This window comes from Notolepis coatsorum, assembly GCF_963971535.1.
Source record: "Notolepis coatsorum genome assembly, chromosome: 16".
In the NCBI taxonomy this organism is placed as follows: Eukaryota; Metazoa; Chordata; class Actinopteri; order Aulopiformes; family Paralepididae; genus Notolepis; species Notolepis coatsorum.
The window spans coordinates 58,908,362-58,922,558 of record NC_140180.1 but is presented as its reverse complement, the minus strand read 5'-3'; the positions used below and the strand labels follow the sequence as shown (position 1 = coordinate 58,922,558).

Sequence of the window (14,197 nt, the reverse complement as noted above, 5' to 3'; positions counted from 1 at the left end):
CGTTATGGCATTATGCTCGGTGCTGCTCGAGGCAGGAGAGATGAGGCGCGCGGGGCATGGGGGCTCTGCTGCTCGGTGCTGCTCGGGGCTGCTGCTCGAGACAGACAGACAGCCCAGACTGGAGAGATACACGGTGCTGCGCGCGGGCTGCTCCTCGGCCGCTGCTCGGTGCTGCTCCCCGGGCTCGAGACAGACAGACAGACAGACAGGAGGGATATACACGGTGCTGCGTGCGGGCTGTAGGTTACACTGCAGTCTGACAGTCTACTGCGCATGGGTGTTGAGCAAAAACGGCTCTGCGCAGATTACACACATGTTGTCGGCGAGTTTTTGGCGCTACTCCAAAACGGAAACACAATTTAGCGTTTTCAGTAGGGCCACAACGTATCCGGCAAATACGGCATTTCTATGTAAAAGGGACAGCAAACGTATTCAAATGTATTCAAAAAACTACCACAAAAACACTAGTCTAACCATGGCCTTAGTTGTAAAAGCCTGATCAAGCTCTGTAACACTGTTAAGGGAGATGTCAATCTGTTGTCGACGGTGGTTGGTGATGTTTGACTGAGTTTGCACATGCAGGTAAGGGAGAGGTGAGCTATACGCGTCATCGGTTCAGGAGAAGACGCGTATCGCTTGTAAAGATGGTGACGCAGTGGGGGGCATCTTCAGAATTGCGCACTCTGAGAGCTGGTATGAGAAAGTACCGTCTTCAGGCTGCCAGAACGCAGTTCCGTGTGGCAGAACGATGCAAATGATCAAATACTTTGCCTAAAACGACCAAAATTGTTTTAGTCTGGACATGGCCTAAGCCAGTGGTTGGTAAATAAGAGATGAGTAATCTGACACCTATCTGTATTGTCATTTAATGATCCACACACTCACAGTCAGCTCTGCCATTGTACTTTCAAACCATTACAAGCTATTTTTTTGTTGGGCAGAATCCCTGGCCTGAAAGTCAAATTACACTTTGTGTGTTTCGCTGAATAAACCTAATCTAAATGGTAACCTGTTCTGTTAACACATTAGGAACTATTGAGTTAGAGAACAGGTCACCTTAATCTGTAACATGACAAACCTGACTGCAAATAGGCTTCCAGTCATGACCACCTTGACCCATGCAAACATATACAAACACACACACACAATTTGGAAAACATCTAATTACATTAAGATAAGATAAGATGATCCTTTATTAATCCCCTTGGGGAAATTCAGGTGTCAAAGCAGCATGGTGGGGGGTACGGGGGGATACAGAGCTTCACAGTCCTATACAGTCCAGTATCTATACACTATAGATACAATTATAATGCAATCAAGACACAAAAATAAAAAGGGAAAGAGGGAAGAGATGGAGGAGAGGAAAAGTGAGGGGAAAGTTACAGTTGACTTGAGTTACGTGGGGAGGGGTGAGAGGTGGAGTCAAGGCCACCAACAGGAAACCCTCTGTTTGTGTGTGTGTGTGACGAGAGAGAGAGAGAGAGAGAGAGAGAGAGAGAGAGAGAGAGAGAGAGAGAGAGAGAGAGAGAGAGAGAGAGAGAGAGAGAGAGAGAGAGAGAGAGAGAGAGGATCTAATGAGTAGGAATTCACTACTACATGTGTCATGTTGTGTCTGTGTGTATGCATTCAGTACAATAAGACAGACAGGGGACATATGTTTTTGGATGGAGGGAGGAGAATGTGAGAGAATGGTGGGAAATGGTGTGTGTGTGCACGCGTGTGTGTACGTTGTGTACGTGCATGCAGCTCTACCTATGTGATGTGTATGCGCTCTAGTGTCCCAGTGTGTGTAATGTGATTAGCCATAGCCCAATGCACTCCTTTTGTGCTGAAAGGAGCATTTGGAGTGGGGGGGATTGCTTTGTAACTGACACCCCATGCTGGAAACACATTGAGCCACACACACGACTCTCTCAGCAACAATGGACAAACAGAGAGACGATTATCCGCTCAACCCTGTAGATTTATAACCTCCAAATTAAGCTATTCATTAGCACACACAAAGATACACAAGCGGCAAGGAGGTTAGCCTGGCAGGGTCACAGCATTAACTAATCAAAGGCTGTCAAGCTTTTCTTTAGCTTTAAAGAAATCAACATTGGGAATTAAGACATGGGATTACTGACTTTAGAGCAGTGTGTATGGTCCAGTTTTCTTTTGAGTACAAAACTATGTTTTAATGAGGACTGGTGCCAGGTCGAGACTAGAGCCTAACTAATTTGATTAATTTGGTAGGCTTGTGGTGTATTATGTATTTATATATGAATATAATATATGTATGTATGTATGTATATATATGCATCTGTGTTTTTATATTAAATTTTTTTTTATCCTGGCTGCACTGAAGAAGTGGAAGTATCCCTGTCTTTGACTAAAAATATTCTCAACTCTGTGGAATAACAGTGTGGGGAAAGTGTGTGTCAAACCCACACGTGAATGGGTTCAATTCCCAGTTGTGTTTTTAGACTGTTGGCCGTCTCCGTCAGTAACCCTCTGTCTGCAGTGCTCTACCCCACGTCTGAACAGAGGAGGAGGGACAGCCAACTAGCCTCGTTTCAAAGGAAGGAATGAAAAGAAAGACTAGTCTTAATCCATGTGCTGGAAATCTGCCATACATGGGACTACATTTCAAGGAACTTTAATGTTCCTTCAGCCCACTGTTGTCTGTGTTTCCACCGCGGTTTAAAGACCCATGCAGATTAGGCAGATTAATCCACTAACATATAAAAAATGTCTCTAGGTATTCCAGTGTCACTAGAACACGGAAGGACAATTTTCTCTGATCAGATCTTCGTGACCACGGTTTAATGAACAGACCAATGTTCCCTGCATACTCTTTTACCATATATTGGTATATTGTCTGTGGTCGAGTTGCGTAGTGATAGGCATTAGACATTTTTAAATACTTAACCTGCAAACACTTCACCTGCTTAGCATATACACTCGTACTATAACAGGAAAGAGATTTCCTGTGAGGATTCGCCTGTCCCTGGACCTTTTTCCTGTGTTTTCCCTGTCTACTCTCCTCTACTCTTCACCAGCCCCCACCCTTGCGATGATTTACTCTCCTCTACTCTTCACCAGCCCCCACCCTTGGACATCCTTGATCCTCTACCTTCACGCACCTGTTGGGAGTTTGCAATCACCTCGGGAGAGTACATAGGTTGCAGACTCCCCTCCAGTCCTGGTCGGGTCGTTCTGTGTTCTGGACTCTGTGTTCGTTCTGTATCTGTATCTGTGTACACTCTGTGTTCATGGAGTTCTGTACGTTACCATCCTGTACGTTACCATCACCTGCCGCGTCTCCGGCGTGAGACGACGTGCCAGCCATCACCACCTGTCGCCGTTTGCCTGGAGTGGGACACCGTCTTCGCTCTCTAATTCTCTACGGGAGGTTTTCCAGTGTTCCCACTCCAGACGTCAAGCCGGCTCGTCATCGCTCCCGATTCCACGGGAGGAAGGCGTCTCTTCGTGATCCTCGTTCCTGGGGGTGAGGCTCGTCGTCGCTCCCTAGTATTCCACGGGAGGACGGCGTGTGCCCATCCCGTTCCCCTTGGACCCAGGCTCGTCGTCGCTCCCTAGTATTCCACGGGAGGACGGCGTGTTCCCATCCCGGTCCCCTGGGACCCCCTTTGTTCTGCGCTGCCCGTCTGCAGCATCCAAAGAGGAGGAGGAGGATCTCCGTGCCAGGCCCCGCTGTCGGGCCCCTGTTCCCGTGCCAGGCCCCCGCCGTCGGGCCCCTGTCCCCGTGCCAGGCCTCCGCCGTCGGGCCCCTGTTCCCGTGCCAGGCCTCCGCCGTCTGGCCCCTGTCCCCGTGCCAGGCCTCCGCCGTCGGAACCCTGTCCTCATCCCTGTAAGCAGCTCTGGCCCTCGCCCTGTCCAAGGCCTTAACCCTGTTCTCTGTCCCTGTCTCCAGCCCGCCTCTCCGGGCCTCTGTCCCTGTCCCCCTCTCCAGTGCCCCTGGTCCTGGTCCTTGACATTTAGCCCTGGCCCTGTCCCTTAGCCTTAGTCCCTTAGCCTGTTCGCCTCTTAAAGGCACAGTGCCGCATTTTCCATAATTCCTTGACTCTAGTGTTTTTGTGTTTTCCCTTAAAGGGACTGTGCCGCTTTTTGTTCTATAATAAATATTTGCCCTGTTTTGGCTCACTCTCATACCTGTCTTGTGTTGTGCGATTGGGGTCGGTTACAAACCATAACATTTCCTGGAATAAATTATCACTTTTGTGCATGGAAATAATTGTCGCTTTTGTGCATAGGTCACTAGAATTATCAGCTTATAATACACATTTCCCATTTGCATTTCCTGTTGAGTCCAGATGATTTCCAAACAGGGCTGATCTTCTCTGCACCCAAGTTGCCTAGTAATAGGCAATCTTTAAATACTTAACCTGCAAATACTTCACCTACCTAGCTAAAAGTACACGGTATTGCGCAAAATACCACTCCCAACTCTTGGGGCTCTATTTCCGTCAATCATTAGGCGATCTCGAAAATGATTGTGGAGGGTTGTAGCCAATGTGTGTGGCTTTCCAATGATACCCCACCTGGGGATGTACGAATCAGGGAGGTGAAAAACGAACAAGCGAAAACAGGAAGAGAAAAACCGCAGAATGAATTGAAGTCTATGAGAAAACTGAGCTTTTCTTTTGTACACAGTTTACCAAAATCACTCCTAATCACTCATTTCTGAACGGATCTTTATGAAATTGGACATGTACTACATAAGGCTTCAGGCTATGGATCTTATAGCCTGTGCTATAAGTATAAAGTATAGTATTTTGGTTTGCAAAAAAGGTATGCAGTCGGGCAGTCCTCAAAAACGAAAACAAAAATGGCCACTTTTCTGCCCGCATGTTAAGAGGTTCAAACTTAGGACTGTTCTGATAGCACCGAATTTGTATAACTAAAATATGTGCTGGGGGAAATGTTTTAATGCATAGTATTTTTTTTTAAAGGTTTGTGCAGCAGATTCTAGAAAATTCCGGTTGAAATTAACACATTGTCTGCCACGCAGTATGCCCATCTTTGTGCCCAGTCTGCCAGCGCTGTAAGCCTATGGAGATGTTTACCTTCTTTGCAGGGCTATAACTTTTTAAATATTATAGCTATATCGACATATGGCCCATTCAACATCGGGTATCTATCGTTCCGGATGTGGGAACGTTATATTTTTTCATTCATACATTGTTGTGTTAATACCGTCGTGAATATAAGTGTTTTTAAGGTTTTCTGCAGTAATTCCTAAAACGCGAGTTATAGGCCCCGACGCATATGATAGATTATCGATTGGCGTTTCTTTCCTATACACGCTATATTAAAAAATTCAAATGTATATGATCGGTATACATTATGCTTCATCATGCGTGAAGGAAAGGGGGGGGGGTCGTTTATAATTCCTTGATCGTCAGTGATGGCTTTATTTAGTATGGGTTGATACGTTGATCAGACTGATTGCAAACAAAGAAATGGACAATCAAGCTGAACATAACGTTAGTTTCCTCTTACCTTTTCGCAGATGAGACTGGAGGAAAAATATTCCAATTATTTGATCTGCTAGATCCATTTCCCTTTGTATGACGCAATAAACGCCGAAATCATATTGATTATTGCGTTTCGAAAGCGATCCCAATGCACTCGATTGTGTATCTAGACCCACGTTACAATATATCTCTGGCGGAGGAATTTCCCTGATGCACCGAGCGCCACTTCCAGTTTGGCGTGGAGTGTAACTCGCCCAAAATCCACCAGGCGGCGGTATTGAGGCGTTGCAATATCAGAACAGGGTCCAGCTGCGTCCCAGAGGGAGGCTGGATGAATTATGAATGCCATGGCGAATTTTTTTTATATTGATCCCAAAAACGAGTTCCCTCGTTGTTGGCGCACAACGCATGGCGGGCAATAACGAGTATACTCGTTGTTGGCGTCCAACGTGTTAAAACTCAACCATTCAGAATGTTCAGCGCTGCAAGCTCAGGCAACCCCTGGGCTCACACAACAGAGTGCAGAGAGTGAGCAGACAGCTAGGAGAGGTATGCTGCCTTCATGGCACAATTCAAATGGGATGAAAAAATGTGTCTCTTGCCATTGACTACCATACATACCTTTTCCAAAGAGCGACAGTGGCAGGGGAAGGACTTTGCCTCTCTATACCAGAAGTGACCTCCGCCAGCCTCACCTGCTGTTGTTCCCTGCTTGTCAGGAAGCTGGTGATCCACTGACAGATGGCGGGGGAACATTGAGTTGAGAGTTCGGAGGAGAGGACTTTTTCAGGCCTGTAATCATTCAGTCCTGAAGAGCCAGCCAACATTTTCCACACATATCTTGAATGCAGCTTGAGTATTAGGGGGGAGGGTAGGGTGTTTGCCAGAGGTGGGGGGGTGTTTGCCAGAGGTGGGGGGCTGTTGTCATTTAGCTGGAGTGGGTGAGGGGTGTGTATTTGTCCCTCTCAAACCTGTAGTAGAAGGAATTCAGTTCATCAGCCAGGACTTTTTTTGGGGGACGGTCTCCTGTTGTTTGTCTTGTAGGTCTCTCCGCAAATCTCTTAGTTAAAATTATATTGCATGAACTAAGCAGGTGAAATGTTGGCAGGACAAGTATTTAAAGATCACTATTGTCTATTACTAGAACACGGGCAGAGTAGATTGCACTACACTCCCCGCAACGTGAAATGCACATTATAAGCTGATAAATCTTGTGATCTAATTCATAATAAAACAATGCATTAGGATAATAGAAGCCTACTGTTGCTGCAACGATTCATTACACATGTATACAGTGTGTGTGTGTGTGTGTGTGTGTGTGTGTGTGTGTGTGTGTGTGTGTGTGTGTGTGTGTGTGTGTGTGTGTGTGTGTGTGTGTGTGTGTGTGTGTGTGTGTGTGTGTGCTGAGCGCAGCTGCCTCACCAAGCCGTTTCCACTGGCGCTTACGAAGTGCGCACTAAGCAATGTAAGAAATAAATAACACCAACAATAAATAATATCATAGAGAACAAGACGGTATATGGAATATGAATAGTCTATTCCACTACTATAGCAACATCCACGCGATTGAGTTTAGTTCTTATTTATTTATTTATTTTCGGACATGGTTCGTTGAGTCATGACTATAAATGTAAAACGTAATTGTTAATGATATATAATATTGTTGTATTTATTATTATAATTATTTTTTATCCACTTTTTCTCCCCATTTTCTATTTTCTCCCATCCCAATTTCGTAGTATCCAATTCTTCCCTCTCCTGTCTTGAACGTTGCTAGACTATGCCTCCCACTGGTCGGCTGTAGTGAGGACAGAAGCCTTGCATCACGTGTCCCCTCCGGTACACGAGGAGGCAGCCTGTCGCATCTTTTCACCGCAGCAGCTCGAACTCTCAGTGGCGAGGAGTAACGCATGGGAGGCTCACGCTGCCCCCGCTACTTCCGCCGCACCGGCGTCACCAAACCGACCTGTAGGAGTCGCTGTCCACAACGTCCAATCCCCACCCACCGGCTTTCCCACCCTCTAACACTTGCCAATTGTGTTAGTATGAACGACCGGCCAGCCGGTAGCAACGCCGAGAGCTGGGCTCGAACCCAGCGTCTCCTGCGTTAGTGGCGAGCGCCTTGCCCACTGCGCCAATCAGCCGCCCTTATTATTATAATTATTTAATTTCAAGGATGTCTGTAGAATCGAAGTGAACACAATCCCCAAGGATTTTTCCCAAATTAACCCATTTAAAACTTGGGCGCACAGCAATACATCCAGATTAGGGTTGAAAATTGTAAGCACGTTCCTTACTCAATCATTGATAACGTTAACGATCAATCAATCGATTAATTGTAACTAAAATACCTAATTTACCAAACAATAACAAATGTATTTGTTTCCTCAATCAAAAGCTTTTAACATATCACTGTTTGTTCGAGTAAATGTCATGTGTTTGAGTAAATCCTTAACGATCAATCAATCGATATTTTATTAATTGTTAACATCCCTAATCCAGATATAGTCGTATGTATTACATTTACATTTTACATTTAGTCATTTAGCTGACACTTTTATCCAAAGCGATTTACAAGTTCTGTACGACAAGTCATCAGGAAGGTCACAACTCTATCAGCTGAGTAACAATGTTCATCAAAGTGTTGAGTGCTACAGTGTAGGTTAGTTTATTAGGACAAGTGCATGACAGTAAGGTTAGTTAGGGTTAGATTTATTATTATTATTATATATATATTTTTTTCATTTCAGATAATGGTTGAAGAAGTGCGTTTTTTTTTTTTTTTACTTTATTTTTTTTTAGCGTTTTATCGCTTTTCTGGTCAAGCATGACCGACAGTTGTAGGGTGAAACGGGAGAGAGAGCAGGGGGAGACATTCGGCAAATGACGGCGAGTCCGGGAATCGAACTCGGAGTCAACCAGATCCGTGACGCAGCACGGAGTCCCGCGACGCAGCGCGGTAACATGGTGTGCTACTGGAGCACCCGAAGAAGAAGTGCGTCTTTAGTCGATGGCGAAAGATTATTATTATAATTATTTAATTCCGACAATGTCTGTAGAATCGAAGTGAACACAATCCCCAAGGATTTCTCCCAAATGAAGCCGTTAAAAACACGGGCACACACCAGTCTGTCCGACTTACGACTGCCTTTTCGAGTTCGTAAATCCTGTTCGTTGCTAGGAACAAATTTACGAAAAAGAAGCTGAAGAAAGTTGTTGGTAACTTTCTCGTAAGTCCATTCGAGAATGAGGTCCAATGTCTCCAAGTTTAATTTGGACTGCAGTATTTACAGTAGGTCACAGTATATGCACTCGACATCTGTACACAGTCTCTGTTAATGTAGAAGCAGTTCTACCTTTGTGGCTTTCAAGATGCCAAGTCAAAATATTTTCTTTTTCAATAACATAATTTGACAGAATATCATTATATTAACTTTGAATTGTACCAAGATATCACATATGTAACTGGGAATTACATATCAACGTAGTATCGTGTGGGGGAATTTATTACAATAACGTGTGTGTGTGTGTGTATGTGTGTGTGTGTCAGTGTGTGTGTGTGTGTGTGTGTGTGTGTGTGTGTGTGTGTGTGTGTGTGTGTGTGTGTGTGTGTGTGTGTGTGTGTGTGTGTGTGTGCTCGTCACAGCATGGTTATGACTTTACTTTGTGTGTGTGTGTGTGTGTGTGTGTGTGTGTGTGTGTGTGTGTGTGTGTGTGTGTGCTCGTCACAGCATGGTTATGACTTTACTTTGTGTGTGTGTGTACTGTGGTAACCTGCGTAAACCCCAGTTATCAGCATGAACATGTGGTATGAGGGAAATACATAGAAAGTCCCTCTTGGGAATTTCTCTGGGCCTTTTCCTCTACTCCTCTGCTTTCCACACATTTGTTCTCTCCCTGTCCCCTCTCTTCCCTTGTGCTCTCACCACAGCCATTCCCTCTTCATGGCTGAATATGTTTTTTATGACCAGAGAGCGCCAAAAGGAGGCTATAATTTGACTGCTGAGGTTCACAAGGAATTTATCACATGCCTAATCGGTAATTTCTCATTGCGGGATCAATAAATTAGCCTACTGCTACTATTATTACCACTACTGATAGTAGGACTAGTACATGTCTACTACTGCTATTAGGACTAGTACAAGTCTACTACTGCTACTGTTAGGACTAGTACAGGTCTACTACTGCTAGTAGGACGAGTACATGTCTACTACTGCTATTAGGACTAGTACAAGTCTACTACTGCTACTATTAGGACTAGTGCAGGTCTACTACTGCTATTAGGACTAGTACAAGTCTACTACTGCTACTATTAGGACTAGTACAGGTCTACTACTGCTATTATGACTAGTACATGTCTACTACTGCTATTAGGACTAGTACAAGTCTACTACTGCTACTATTAGGACTAGTACAGGTCTACTACTGCTATTATGACTACTAGTACAGGTCTACTACTGCTATTATGACTAGTACAGGTCTACTACTGCTATTAGGACTAGTACAGGTCTACTACTGATATTAGGACTAGTACAAGTCTAATACTGCTATATAGGGTTGTGTAACAGTGTACCGTTTTAAGGTATACCATGGTATCAAACAACCATGGTTCTAAACCGTAAGCCTTTCCCTGTAACACTAATGCATTGCACAGCGCCTCACGTCACTACAATGGAGGGTTACCTATCCACAGCTCCGCTCATGATAGCCTAGGGAAAATTAAACATCACACTTCAAGTTGCTAGCAATACTGAATTGCAACTGTGGACTTTGTAATTTAATAAATATACATTTAGTATAACTGCATTATATTACAAGAGTGTTGCAATTAGGACTAGTACAAGTCTACTTGGGGTTGCGTCATTAATGTGATGACGTTCAAACATAACTCCAATGAAAAGAGATCATTATACCCTGTGGCTCCTTTTTGTCTATTATCAGCACAGAACTGCTGCGTCAGCAACACAAGAAGCTGATTTCAACACTACACCATGGAACAGGTTGACAAGCAACCAAACGCTTCATTATCAGTGTAACACTAAAATGAGGATGTAGAGGCAGGCAACAGACACTCGCAAACAACAAGCAAGAGCATGAAGAGACAGGTCATTTACGTTCAGGCAGGCACAGGCAGCTGTGAGCCCCTATCATAACACTGTGAAGTGTGTACATTTGTGAGACCGGGAGAAGGAGAGAGCAGGCTATGTCACGCTGCACTGGGAGAGAGTCCCCATACAAGGTAGTTGCTTCCTGTGTAGTCGATACCTGGTAACTGCACCAGCCGAATGATGCAATGTTGCAATGACTAAAAGGGGAATATCACACATTTTAAAGGCTCTGACATACTTTCCACATTCCTCGTCTGTGGACAGCTGAGGAATTGTACCGGCCACGCCGGACGCTGTTCCATTCATAAAATTGAGGGTCCGCCTGGCGTTTTCTCTCTCCCACCTACCTTTCAGGAAAGTTTCAGCTTTATCTTTTTTCACTTAAAGGTTCACTAAATATTTTTCTGACTCACACAATCTTGTTATAACTAAGGGATCGCTGTGAAAATATAATTGTTTTCATGCATATACTGTATCAGCATATAAGTTTCATGTGTGCATTTCCTGGATGACAGGGTACTACGACTATGCTTGCACCTCATGGTACCAAAGCACCTCAAAGGCGCTAAAAACAAGATTACAAACATCACAAAACAAACTGGTCAGACTACTACTTGACCTTACCCCCAGAACCCACCTCACCCCTGCCCACTTTGACAACCTAGGATGGCTTAGAGTAGACGACAGAGTACAGCAACTTGCAATGGGCCTGGTCTACAAGATACACTACACGACCAAGGTACCCATGTACATGTCAAAATACTTCCCAAAGGTCAGTGAATACCACGATCACAACACCAGAGGGAGCTCCACAAATCATGTTAAACCCAGATTCGGCTCAAACAAGGGACTAAACACGTTTCGCAATTATGCCACATCAATGTGGAACACCCTACCCAAAGCTGTAAAGGAATGTGAATCACTACCCACTTTCAAAAGCACTCTCAAAGAACACCTACGGGAGACTGCAATTCGAAACTGGCCCTTACAAATGTCCTAACCCAGTTGTACAGTAAATGACCAATGGCTTTGTCAGTATTCCAATGTACAGTGTACAGTGTCCCCCACCCACCCCCTACCCAAACCCCCCCCACCACCACCTCCAATGTACAGCCCCCCCCCCTGCCCAACCTCCTCCAATGTACAGTTTCTACGTCAAATGTATATACACTCTTTTTCTGGACACTTTTTGTATCACAAACAGTACTGTATTTGCAAATCTGGTATGTCATAAATGTATAGATGTAGCAGTACTGTCTATCTGTATGTCGTGTATGTCATATATGTTATGATGAATTGAAAATGGGGGACCCTGATGTAAACAAGACGAAAGTCTTTCTCTGGTCTGCCAACCTTAACAATTGCATGTATTGAGCTGTACTGTACTGTACCCATTCTGCAATCTGTTAATAAACTTTTCAATCAATCAATCAATTCTAAAGTTAGAAATCGGAGAGAGAGAACCCTCCAATCTGTGATGTCAGTGGAATGTAAAATCTGTGGCTGCTCCATATACAATGGGGCTCATTGTCTATAAAATGTACACCCAAGTGAGGATTTAATTATGGATCAGACTTTCTAGCAATGCTAGCACCCTTATTTGGGTGTAAGAGCTCACACAAACATTGTACCGGTTCATTACGTCTGAGCCCCATTCATTGTCTATGGAGCAGGCCCAGAGTTTTACATCCCAGTGACATCACCGCTTGGAGGGTTCTCTCTCACGTTAGGGTGGTGCCTGTTCACAATACTGACCGAAATGTCCTGAGGCCCAGGAAGAACATTATGTGAATTCTTTAAATTCCCCCTTATTCTTGAATAGATTCAGTGATGTAGAGCTTTGGTATATTGTGGTGAATAGGTTTTTGGTTATAAAGTGATTTTGAAATACAAAATATAGTAGGATTTTATGACACACACACAACCTGACGCATGCATGCTTAACACATGCGTGCACGGGGTTTCTTTTATGTCTTCCACCAGAGCTCCCACTCCTCTTTCCCCCGCGGGGATGTTTATGCCCTCGACCAGCCATGTTTATCAACCTCTACAGGACATAAAAGGACGTCGTGCAAACTATTCATTCTCACAAGCTTTCATCAAATAAACTACTCTCCACGAGACCCTCTGTCCCCCGAGGTGTCTAAAAACTCAACCCCCCGAATGCAGCCTCTCGCCGGTCACAGGCGCTCCAACAGCTGTCTCTCTGCGGGCAGCATGACCCCGGCCGGTCTCTGGTTACCATCACCAGAGGAGAGCTAGGCAGAGCACCACGCTTTATTTCATCTTGATGACCTGACTGAGTTTGGTTATCCTGCTGAGCAAACGTTACGCTGCAGCTATACGTTTAACATGTGTAGATGAATAGAAACGTGGATTGTTTTTAGGACATGTACTAGCGTTAATATAAACTAGTTCGTTCCCGTCCCCCTATGTATGGCAAGGACTTGGTCACTCCCTCAGCTAGTCTCGAGTAATTAGCTGGAAATAGTGTGTGTTTCTAGAACTAGAAACCCGTGAATCCTCTAATAACACGTGGCTTTAGAGAACAATCCCGTAGCGCGTTCCAAACAAAATAAATGACAATAATACGGGGTTGAAGCAGCATTATGTGCATAGCCGATTCATTGTGGTTTTGTTATTACGAGTTAGTAACGTTATGCACATTGATGTTCCTTGCCACGTGTGTCACCCCTATAGTCCCTAGCCGGTCAAACTGTTCTCTGAGTTTAACCATGTCTCTAATGTAGTGTTAACGTTAGTCATAGCAATCAAACGTAATCCACCATTAGACTGCATTTTGAAGATATATATATTTTTTACTTACTTTAGTTTAATGTCTTCTTAAGGGGGGAAATATGAGGAAACGTTTCTCTTGAAGCTCTTGTTTGGTAGTCAAAAAAGGAAATAAGAATGCCAATATGAACACACTTCGCTACTCATTAAGCTACCTGTATTGGCTGTCACTGAAAGCTTATAACGTTAACCCCTTTTCTTAAATGCTTCGCTTCTACACTGCGCTCTCTTGGTCTGGATCTGGATTTTGAGCTCTTCACTGTGTGATTCTACAACTTTTACTCTGACTCCCTCTCTTTCTTTTCTCTCTCTCTCTCTCTCTCTCTCTCTCTCTCTCTCTCTCTCTCTCTCTCTCTCTCTCTCTCTCTCTCTCTCTCTCTCTCTCTCTCTCTCTCTCTCTCTCTCTCTCTCTCTCTCTCTCTCTCTCTCTCGGCCCCCTCCTAATTTTACTTCTAATCCCTCCCTCTTACTTCACCCAGCCACCAGTAAAGGGGTGGAGAACAACTACTGAGCTGCTAGCCGTCGACTTCTATTTGCATGTACTCCACTGAAATAGCCTTATCGCCTTGTACTTGTAATATTCCTGCATTAGACCCAATTCACCTCAAGAAAATACATTTGGAAACTTACTGTACTTTTTACCCCATTAATTATAATTAATGGTTGCATTGATCATTTTGAACAAAGCTTTGCATTAAAATTTTTAACTTAAAGCGACAATGTTTCTTAATTTTTTTTTTTACTGAATTTATATAGTGCTTTTATCCAAAGCACTTGACAACTTATGCCTCACATTCACTCACACATTCACTC

At 44.2% G+C, this 14,197-nt stretch overlaps 1 protein-coding gene across 1 annotated transcript in view; it reads right to left on the bottom strand.

Annotated features, from left to right (window-relative positions):
• slc43a1a (solute carrier family 43 member 1a) overlaps positions 1-13,623 on the bottom strand; it is a 74,232-nt gene extending 60,609 nt beyond the window's left edge. The window contains exon 1 of the mRNA XM_084331650.1: positions 13,416-13,623. The gene's annotated coding sequence lies outside the window, so the exon portion shown is untranslated. The remainder of the gene's footprint in view (positions 1-13,415) is intronic.
• Between the last annotated feature and the right edge of the window lie 574 nt (positions 13,624-14,197).